This window comes from Camelus bactrianus, chromosome 2, assembly GCF_048773025.1.
Source record: "Camelus bactrianus isolate YW-2024 breed Bactrian camel chromosome 2, ASM4877302v1, whole genome shotgun sequence".
Lineage (NCBI taxonomy): Eukaryota > Metazoa > Chordata > Mammalia > Artiodactyla > Camelidae > Camelus > Camelus bactrianus.
The window spans coordinates 7134252-7147005 of NC_133540.1; positions in this window are offsets into that span (position 1 = coordinate 7134252).

Below are 12754 nucleotides of genomic sequence, written 5' to 3' on the forward strand. Positions count from 1 at the left end.
CACCATACAAGACATAATAGCACCTAGAAACATTAACTCTGAGATAGCATCAATTTCCTAATAGCAGTTTTGAAAATTAGGCATTTTCTTAAGGAAAAAACTGTTGGAGCGATTTCTACCCACTAGGCATGTAATTTACATGGATTCCATAGCTGTGAAATTACATCTTTCGAACACGCTACATGCATAACTGATTTGACACATATTCACTACAAATGTGTTTGCATGTGGATTAACGAACTTTCAACACAATAAAAGGCATAGTGACACTTTGAAGCATTTTCTCTGATTTCACAGAGATTTCCAATCGCCAGATTCCAAAATGCAGCAGATAACACAGCAAAAATCTCTTGGAGCGTGTTCTACCCAATACACTTGTAATTTACATAGATTTGCTCACCGTGAAATTCCGTGTTCTGAACACGCTACATGCATCTCGGATTCCACAAATATTAACTACAGAGTTGTTAGCATGTGGATTACCATAGTTTTATCCACCATACAAGGCATAATGGCGCTTACAATCATTTTCTCATTTTTTGAAATTTTACCTAAAGCCAGTTTCGAAAATGAGGCAGTTTTCACAGAAAAATATTCTTGGAGAGAGTTCTACACAATAGACATGTAATTTACATAGATTCACTCACCGTCAAAATCTGTGTTCTGACAAAGATGCATGCATCAAAGTTTCGACAAGTATTCACTACAGATTTCTTAGCATGTGCATTTCTGATCTTTCATCCGCATTCAAGTCATATTGACACTTAGAAGCATTATCTCAGATTTCGAATATATTTCCTAATTCCAGGTTTGAAAGTGAGGCAGATTTTTCAGTAAAATGCTTGTGGAGCGAGTTCTACCCAATGGAGATGAAATTTAAATGCTTCCGCTCATCGAGAATTTCTGTGTTCCAAACATGCTCCCTGCATCAGGGATAAGAGAAAAACTCTTTAATGAGTTGTGAACATTAGAATTACCGAATTTTCATCCACCAAACAAGGCATTATTACACGTAGAAAGACTTTTCCAGATTTAGTAGATATCTCCTAATGTCAGTTTCTAAAATCATGCAGTTTATGCAGAAATATCCTCTTGGAGAGAGTTTTACTCAATAGAGATGTAATTTACATAGATTCGCTCACTGTTAACTTCCGTGTTCTGAGAAAGCTGTATGCATCACTGAATCGACAAAAATTCACTACAGAATAGTTAGCATGTGGATTACTGAGTTTTCATCCACCATTAAAGTCATATTGCACTTAGAAACATTTTCTCAGATTTCAAACTCTTTTCCTTATGCCAGTTTTGAAAATGAGGCAGATTTCACAGAAAAATATTTTTGGAGTGAGTTTTACCCAATAGATATATAATTTACAAAGTTTATTTCACCATGATATTCTGTGTTCTGAATATGATACGTGCATCACGGATTCGACAAACATTTTTTAATGAGTTGTGAACATGTGGATTACCAAACTTTCATCCACCAAACACGGCATATTTACACGTAGAAATGTTTCTCCTCGTTTGCAGGTTTGTCCTAATGCCACTTGCGAAATACAGGCAGTTTTCACAGAAAAATTCTCTTCGATCGTGTTCTATCCAATAGACATTGAATTTACAATGTTTCACTTACCATGACATTCCGTGTTCATAACACGCTACATGCATATTGGATTTAGAAATCATTCATTACTGAGTTGTGAGCATGTGGATTTCTGAAATTTCAACCACCATACAAGGTATATTTACACCTAGAAATAATGACTCTGCTTTCACAGCATTTTCATTACTTCAGTTTCAAAAATCATGAAGTTTTCGCAGGAAAAAACTCTTCATGCGAGTTCTACAAAGGAGAATTGTAATTTAAATAGTTTCCCTCAAAGTGACTTTCCATTTTCTGAACACGCTATATCCATCACTTATTTGACAAACATTCATTACTCAGGTGTGTGCATGTGGATTACAGAACTTTCATCCACCATACAAGGCATAAATACACCTAGAAATATATACTCTGATTTCACAGATTTTTCCTAACTTCAGTCTCGAAATCATAAAGATTTCCCAGAAAAAATCTCTTCATGTGACATCTATCCATTAGAATTGCAATTTCAATTGTTTCCATCAAAGTGACTTTCCGTGGTGCGAACATGTTAAATTCATCACAGATTTGACAAACATTCATTACTCAGTTGTGTGCCTGTGATTTACAGAAGTTTCATCCACCATAGAATGCATATATAAACCTTGAAACTATTATTCTGACTTTGAAGCTTTTTCCTAACTGCAGTTTAGAATATCAGGCAACTTTTGCAGGAAAATTCTCTTGTAGAGTGTTCTACACAGTAGACATGTAATTTACATAGATCTCCTCGCCGTGACCTACCGTGCTCCGAACATGCTACATGCACAGCAGTTCGACAAATATTAAGTGCTGAGTTGTTAGCATGTGGATTAATGTACTTTCATTTACCATACAATGTATAAATACAGCTAGAAGCATGTACTCAGTATTTGCAGATATTTCTTAATGCCAGTTTCGAAAATAAGACCCTTTTCACAGAAAAATCCTCTTGGAGTGAGTTCTACCCAATAGACTTGTAATTTACATACTTTCAGTTACCATGACGTTCTGTGTTCCGAATTCATTACATGCATCACAGAATCTACAACATTCTTTAATGCGTGTACTCATGTGCATTACAAACTTTCATCCACCACACAAGACATATTTGCACCTAGAAACATTAACTCTGAGTTCGCAGCAATTTCCTAATAGCAGTTTTGAAAATTATTCTTTTTTTTTGGAATAACATTTTGGAGCGATTTCTACCCACTAGGCATGTAAATAACATAGATTCCATTGCTGTGATATTACGTCCTTCGAACACGCTACATGCACAACGGATTCGAGATATATTCACTACAAATATGTTTGCATGTGGATTACCGAACTTTCAGCATAATAAAAGGCATATTGATACTAAGAAGCATTTTCTCTGATTTCAAAGAATTTTCCAAAGGCAGTTTAGAAAATGTGGCAGATTTCTTAGCAAAAATCTTTTGAGGCAAGTTCTATCCGAGACTTGTAATTTACCTAGATTCGCTCACCGTGAAATTCCGTGTTCTGAACACGCTACATGCATCTCGGATTCCACAAATATTAACTACATAGTTGTTAGCATGTGGATTACCGTAGTTTTATGCACCATACAAGGCATAATGGCGCTTACAAGCATTTTCTCATTTTTTATAATTTTTCCTCACGCCACTTTCGAAAATGAGGCACTTTTCACCGAAAAATGCTCTTGGATAGAGTTCTACACAATAGACATTTAATTTACATAGGTTTGCTTACCGTCAAATTGTGTGTTCGGAGAAAGCTGCATGCATAACCGTTTCGACAAATATTCACTACAGAATTTTTTAGCATGTGGATTACTGAACTTTCATCCACCATACAATTCATATTGACAGTTAGAGCCATTTTCTCAGATTTCGAAGTGTTTTTCTAATGCCATGTTTGAAAATGAGGCAGATTTCGCAGATAAATGCTTTTGGAGCGAGTTCTACCTAATACATGTGTAATTTGCAAGGTTTCTATTACCGTGATAGTCTGTGTCCGAACACATTACATAGATCACGGATTCGACAAACATTGATTAATGAGTTGGGAACGTGTTGATTTCCGAACATTCATCCAACAAACACGGCATAGTTACACCTAGAAATTTTTCTCTGTTTTTGCAGATTTGTCCGAATGCCAGTTGCAAAAAACAGGCAGATTTCACAGGAAAATTCTCTTCGAGCGTTTTCTATCAGACAGACATGAAATTTACAATGTTTCACTTACCATGACATTCCTTGTTCAGCACACGCTCTATGCATATTGGATGTATAAAACATTCATTACTGATTCTAGAGCATGTGGATTTCCGAAATTTAATCCACCATACAAGGCATATTTACACCTAGAAATATTTACTATGCTTTCACAGCTTTTTACTAACATCAGGATTTAAAATCATGAAGTTTCCTCAGGAAAAACCTCTTCAAGCGATTTCTATCCAGAGGAATTGTAATTTAAGCAGTTTCCCTCAAAGTGACTTTCCGTTTTCTGAACATGCTAAAGCATCACGGATTTGACAAACGTTAATTACTCAGTTGTGTGCATGTGGATTACAGAACTTTCATCCACCATATAAGACATATATATACCTAGAAATATTTACTGTGATTTCACTACTTTTTCCAACCGTCTGTTTTGAAAATCATGATGTTTTTGCAGAAGTAATCTCTGCAAGCGAGTTCGACCCAGTAGAATTGTAATTTCAATAGTTTCCCACAAAGTGACTTTCCATGGTCCGAACATGCTAAATTCATCAGGATTTGACAAACATTCATTACTCAGTTGTGTGCATGTAGATTACAAAATTTTCATTGACCATATAATGCATATATATACCTAGAATATATTATTCTGAGTTCGCAGCTTTTTCCTATTGGCAGTTTAGAAAATCAGGCAACTATAGCAGGATAAATTTCTTGTAGCATGTTCTGCACATTGGACATATAATTTCCATATTGTCCCTCGCCGTGAAATTCCGTGATTCAAACATGCTACTTGCAGCGCAGGTTCGACAAATATTCACTGCTGAGTTTTTAGCATGTGGATTACTGAACTTTCATCTACCATAAAATGTATATATACAGATAGAAACATGTACAAATATATGCAGATTTTTCCTAACGTCAGTTTCTGAAATCAGGCAGTTTTCAAAGAAATATACTCTTGGAACTTGTTCCACCCAATAGACATGTAATTTACAGAGATTCGCTCATCGTCAAATTCTGTGTTCTGAAAAAAATGCATGCATCATGGTTTCGAAAAATTTTCACTACAGATTTGTTAGCATGCTTTTTTCTGAACTTTCATCACCATACAAGTCATATTGACGCTTAGAAGCTTTTTCTCAAAATTCGAATTATTTCCTAATGCCAGTTTGGAAAATGAGGCAGATTTCACAGAAAAATGCTTTTGGAGCAAGTTCTACCAAGTGGACATGTCATTTAAATGCTTTCACTCACCGTGACATTGCATGTTCCGAACACGCTACATGCATCACTGATTCGACAAACATTCTTTATTGAGTGGTGAACATGTGTATTACCGAACTTTCATCCACCATACAATGTGTATTTACACATAGAAACATTTATTCTTATTTAGTAGATTTCTCCTTACGTCAGTTTCTAAAATCATGCAGTTTTCGCAGAAAAAACTTCTTGGGGCGAGTACTACCCAATACACATGTAATTTACATTTGTCCCCTCACTGTGATATTCCAAGTTCTTAACATGCTACATGCATCACAGATTCAGAAAGCATTCATTACTGTGTTATGAGTATGTGCATTAAAAACTTTCATCCACCATACAAGACATAATAGCACCTAGAAACATTAACTCTGAGATAGCATCAATTTCCTAATAGCAGTTTTGAAAATTAGGCATTTTCTTAAGGAAAAAACTGTTGGAGCGATTTCTACCCACTAGGCATGTAATTTACATGGATTCCATAGCTGTGAAATTACATCTTTCGAACACGCTACATGCATAACTGATTTGACACATATTCACTACAAATGTGTTTGCATGTGGATTAACGAACTTTCAACACAATAAAAGGCATAGTGACACTTTGAAGCATTTTCTCTGATTTCACAGAGATTTCCAATCGCCAGATTCCAAAATGCAGCAGATAACACAGCAAAAATCTCTTGGAGCGTGTTCTACCCAATACACTTGTAATTTACATAGATTTGCTCACCGTGAAATTCCGTGTTCTGAACACGCTACATGCATCTCGGATTCCACAAATATTAACTACAGAGTTGTTAGCATGTGGATTACCATAGTTTTATCCACCATACAAGGCATAATGGCGCTTACAATCATTTTCTCATTTTTTGAAATTTTACCTAAAGCCAGTTTCGAAAATGAGGCAGTTTTCACAGAAAAATATTCTTGGAGAGAGTTCTACACAATAGACATGTAATTTACATAGATTCACTCACCGTCAAAATCTGTGTTCTGACAAAGATGCATGCATCAAAGTTTCGACAAGTATTCACTACAGATTTCTTAGCATGTGCATTTCTGATCTTTCATCCACATTCAAGTCATATTGACACTTAGAAGCATTATCTCAGATTTCGAATATATTTCCTAATTCCAGGTTTGAAAGTGAGGCAGATTTTTCAGTAAAATGCTTGTGGAGCGAGTTCTACCCAATGGACATGAAATTTAAATGCTTCCGCTCATCGAGAATTTCTGTGTTCCAAACATGCTCCCTGCATCAGGGATAAGAGAAAAACTCTTTAATGAGTTGTGAACATTAGAATTACCGAATTTTCATCCACCAAACAAGGCATTATTACACGTAGAAAGACTTTTCCAGATTTAGTAGATATCTCCTAATGTCAGTTTCTAAAATCATGCAGTTTATGCAGAAATATCCTCTTGGAGAGAGTTTTACTCAATAGAGATGTAATTTACATAGATTCGCTCACTGTTAACTTCCGTGTTCTGAGAAAGCTGTATGCATCACTGAATCGACAAAAATTCACTACAGAATAGTTAGCATGTGGATTACTGAGTTTTCATCCACCATTAAAGTCATATTGCACTTAGAAACATTTTCTCAGATTTCAAACTCTTTTCCTTATGCCAGTTTTGAAAATGAGGCAGATTTCACAGAAAAATATTTTTGGAGTGAGTTTTACCCAATAGATATATAATTTACAAAGTTTATTTCACCATGATATTCTGTGTTCTGAATATGATACGTGCATCACGGATTCGACAAACATTTTTTAATGAGTTGTGAACATGTGGATTACCAAACTTTCATCCACCAAACACGGCATATTTACACGTAGAAATGTTTCTCCTCGTTTGCAGGTTTGTCCTAATGCCACTTGCGAAATACAGGCAGTTTTCACAGAAAAATTCTCTTCGATCGTGTTCTATCCAATAGACATTGAATTTACAATGTTTCACTTACCATGACATTCCGTGTTCATAACACGCTACATGCATATTGGATTTAGAAATCATTCATTACTGAGTTGTGAGCATGTGGATTTCTGAAATTTCAACCACCATACAAGGTATATTTACACCTAGAAATAATGACTCTGCTTTCACAGCATTTTCATTACTTCAGTTTCAAAAATCATGAAGTTTTCGCAGGAAAAAACTCTTCATGCGAGTTCTACAAAGGAGAATTGTAATTTAAATAGTTTCCCTCAAAGTGACTTTCCATTTTCTGAACACGCTATATCCATCACTTATTTGACAAACATTCATTACTCAGGTGTGTGCATGTGGATTACAGAACTTTCATCCACCATACAAGGCATAAATACACCTAGAAATATATACTCTGATTTCACAGATTTTTCCTAACTTCAGTCTCGAAATCATAAAGATTTCCCAGAAAAAATCTCTTCATGTGACATCTATCCATTAGAATTGCAATTTCAATTGTTTCCATCAAAGTGACTTTCCGTGGTGCGAACATGTTAAATTCATCACAGATTTGACCAACATTCATTACTCAGTTGTGTGCCTGTGATTTACAGAAGTTTCATCCACCATAGAATGCATATATAAACCTTGAAACTATTATTCTGATTTTGAAGCTTTTTCCTAACTGCAGTTTTGAATATCAGGCAACTTTTGCAGGAAAATTCTCTTGTAGAGTGTTCTACACAGTAGACATGTAATTTACATAGATCTCCTCGCCGTGACCTACCGTGCTCCGAACATGCTACATGCACAGCAGTTCGACAAATATTAAGTGCTGAGTTGTTAGCATGTGGATTAATGTACTTTCATTTACCATACAATGTATAAATACAGCTAGAAGCATGTACTCAGTATTTGCAGATATTTCTTAATGCCAGTTTCAAAAATAAGACCCTTTTCACAGAAAAATCCTCTTGGAGTGAGTTCTACCCAATAGACTTGTAATTTACATACTTTCAGTTACCATGACGTTCTGTGTTCCGAATTCATTACATGCATCACAGAATCTACAACATTCTTTAATGCGTGTACTCATGTGCATTACAAACTTTCATCCACCACACAAGACATATTTGCACCTAGAAACATTAACTCTGAGTTCGCAGCAATTTCCTAATAGCAGTTTTGAAAATTATTCATTTTTTTTGGAATAACATTTTGGAGCGATTTCTACCCACTAGGCATGTAAATAACATAGATTCCATTGCTGTGATATTACGTCCTTCGAACACGCTACATGCACAACGGATTCGAGATATATTCACTACAAATATGTTTGCATGTGGATTACCGAACTTTCAGCATAATAAAAGGCATATTGATACTAAGAAGCATTTTCTCTGATTTCAAAGAATTTTCCAAAGGCAGTTTAGAAAATGTGGCAGATTTCTTAGCAAAAATCTTTTGAGGCAAGTTCTATCCGAGACTTGTAATTTACCTAGATTCGCTCACCGTGAAATTCCGTGTTCTGAACACGCTACATGCATCTCGGATTCCACAAATATTAACTACAGGGTTGTTAGCAAGTGGATTACCGTAATTTTATCCACCATACAAGGCATAATGGCGCTTACAAGCATTTTCTCATTTTTTGAAATTTTTCCTCACGCCACTTTCGAAAATGAGGCAGTTTTCACTGAAAAATGCTCTTGGATAGAGTTCTACACAATAGACATTTAATTTACATAGATTCGCTCTCCGTCAAAATCTGTGTTCTGACAAAATTGCATGCATCAAGTTTTCGAAAATTATTCACTACAAATTAGTTAGCATGTGGATTTCTGATCTTTCATCCACATACAAGTCATATTGACACTTAGAAGCATTTTCTCAGATTTCGAATATATTTCTTAATGCCAGGTTTGAAAGTGAGGCACATTTTTCAGTAAAATGCTTGTGGAGCGAGTTCTACCCAATGGACTTGTAATTTAAATGCTTCCGCTCATCGAGAATTTCCATGTTCCAAACATGCTCCCTGCATCACGGATAAGACAAACACTCTTTAATGATTTGTGAACATTAGAATTACTGAATTTTCATCCACCAAACAAGGCATAATTATACGTAGAAAGACTTTTTCAGGTTTAGTAGATATCTCCTAATGTCAGTTTCTAAAATCATGCAGTTTATGCAGGAAAATCCTCTTGGAGCGAGTTCTACTCAATAGAGATGTAATTTACATAGATTCACTCACCGTTAAATTCCGTGATCTGAGAAAGCTGTATGCATCACTGAATCGACAAAAATTAACTACAGATTTGTTAGCATGTGGATTACTGAGTTTTCATCCACCATTAAAGTCATACGGCACTTAGAAACATTTTCTCAGATTTTGAAATGTTTTCCTTATGCCAGTTTTGATAATGAGGCAGATTTCACAGAAAAATACTTTTGGAGTGTATTCTACCCAATAAATATGTAATTTACAAAGTTTATTTCACCATGATATTCTGTGTTCTGTATATGGTACGTGCATCACGGATTCGACAAACATTTTTTAATGAGTTGTGAACATGTGGATTACCAAACTTTCATCCACCAAACACGGCATATTTACACGTAGAAATGTTTCTCCTCGTTTGCAGGTTTGTCCTAATGCCACTTGCGAAATACAGGCAGTTTTCACAGAAAAATTCTCTTCGAACGTGTTCTATCCAATAGACATGAAATTTACAATGTTTCACTTACCATTACATTCCGTGTTCATAACAAGCTACATGCATATTTGATTTAGAAATCATTCATTACCTAGTTGTGAGCATGTTGATTTCTGAACTTTCAACCACCATACAAGGTATATTTACACCTAGAAATTTTGACTCTGCATTCACAGTTTTTCCTAACTTCAGTATAAAAATCATGAAGTTTTCGCAGAAAAAACCTCTTCATGCGAGTTCTACAAAGTAGAATTGTAATTTAAATAGATTCCCTCAAAGTGACTTTCCATTTTCTGAACATGCTACATGCATCACGGATTTGCCAAACATTCATTACTCAGTTGTGTGCATGTGGATTACAGAACTTTCATCCACCATTCAAGGCATTAATACACCTAGAAAAATTTACTCTGATTTCACAGATTTTTCCTAACGTCAGTCTCGAATATCATACAGTTTTCCCAGAAAATATCTCTGCATGTGAGTTCTACCCATTATAATTGCAATTTCAATTGTTTCCCACAAAGTGACTATCCGTGGTGCGATAATGCTAAATTCATCATGGATTTGACAAATATTCATTACTCATTTGTGTGCCTGTGAATTACTGAACTTTCATCCACAATATAATGCATATATAAACCTTGAAAATATTATTCTAATTTTGCAGCTTTTTCTTAACTGCAGTTTAGAATATCAGGCAACTTTTGCAGGATAATTCTCTTGTAGAGTGTTCTACACAATAGACATGTAGTTTACATAGATCTCCTCGCCGTGACATACTGTCCTCCGAACATGCTTCATGCACCGAAGTTCGACAAATATTAATTGCTGAGTTGTTAGCATGCGGATTAATGTACTTTCATCTACCATAAAATTTATATATACAGCTAGAGGCATGTACTCAGTATATGCAGATATTTCTTAATGCCAGTTTCGAAAATAAGACCCTTTTCACAAAAAAATCTTCTTGGAGTGAGTTCTATCCAATAGAGTTTTAATTTACATAGTTTCAATTACCTTGACGTTCCGTGTTCCGAATTCATTACATGCATCACAGAATCTACAACATTCTTTAATGCGTGTACTCATGTGCATTACAAACTTTCATCCACCACACAAGACATATTTGCACCTAGAAACATTAACTCTGAGTTCGCAGCAATTTCCTAATAGCAGTTTTGAAAATTATTCATTTTTTTTGGAATAACATTTTGGAGCGATTTCTACCCACTAGGCATGTAAATAACATAGATTCCATTGCTGTGAAATTACGTCTTTCGAACACGCTACATGCATAACGGATTCGACATATATTCACTACAAATGTGTTTGCATGTGGATTACAGAACTTTCAGCCTAATAAAAGGCATATTGATACTTAGAAGCATTTTCTCTGATTTCACAGATTTTTCCAAATGCCAGTTTAGAAAATGCGGCAGATTTCTTAGCAAAAAGCTTTTGTGGCAAGTTCTAACCAAGATTTCCGATTTACATAGATTTGCTCACCATGAAATTCCGTGTTCTGTACACGCTACATGCATCTCGGATTCCACAAATATTAACTACAGGGTTGTTAGCATGTGGATTACCGTAGTTTTATCCACCATACAAGGCATAATGGCGCTTACAAGCATTTTCTCATTTTTTGAAAATTTTTCTAACGCCACTTTCGAAAATGAGGCACTTTTCACCGAAAAATGCTCTTGGAGAGAGTTCTATACAATAGACATTTAATTTACATAGGTTCGCTCACCATCAAATTCTGTGTTCTGAGAAAGCTGCATGCATATCAGTTTCGACAAATATTCACTACAGAATTTTTTAGCATGTGGATTACTGAACTTTCATCCACCATACAATTCATATTGACACTTAGAATCATTTTCTCAGATTTCGAAGTGTTTTTCTAATGCCAGTTTTTAAAATGAGGCAGATTTCGCAGATAAATGCTTTTGGAGCGAGTTCTACCTAATACATGTGTAAATTGCAAGGTTTCTATTACCGTGATAGTCTGTGTTCTGAACACATTACATGGATCACGGATTTGACAAACATTTATTAATGAGTTGGGAACGTGTTGATTACCGAACATTCATCCAACAAACACGGCATATTTAAACCTAGAAATATTTCTCTGTGTTTGCAGATTTGTCCGAATGCCAGTTGCAAAAAACAGGCAGTTTTCACAGAAAAATTCTCTTCGAGCGTGTTCTATCAGACAGACATGAAATTTACAATGTTTCACCTACCATGACATTCCCTGTTCAGAACACGCTCTATGCATACTGGATTTATAAAGCATTCATTGCTGATTCGAGAGCATGTGGATTTCCGAAATTTAATCCACCATACAAGGCATATTTACACCTAGAAATATTTACTATGCTTTCACAGCTTTCTCCTAACTTCTGGTTTTAAAATCATGAAGTTTTCTCAGGAAAAATCCTCTTCAAGCGAGTTCTATCCAGAGGAATTGTAATTTAAGCAGTTTCCCTCAAAGTGACTTTCTGTTTTCTGAACATTCTACATGCATCACGGATTTGACAAAAGATAATTACTCAGTTGTGTGCATGTGGATTACAGAACTTTCATCCAGCTTATAAGACATATATACCCGTAGAAATATTTACTCTGATTTCACTACTTTTTCCTACCGTCTTTTTTGAAAATCATGATGTTTTTGCAGAAGTAATCTCTGTAAGCGAGTTCGAACCAGTAGAATTGTAATTTCAATAGTTTCCCACAAAGTGACTTTCTATGGTCCGAACATGCTAAATTCATCAGGATTTGACAAAAATTCATTACTCAGTTGTGTGCATGTAGATTACAAAATTTTCATTGACCATATAATGCATATATATACCTAGAATATATTATTCTGAGTTCGCAGCTTTTTCCTAATGGCAGTTTAGAAAATCAGGCAACTATAGCAGGATAAATTTCTTGTAGCATGTTTTGCACATTGGACATATAATTTCCATAGTGTCCCTCGCCGTGAA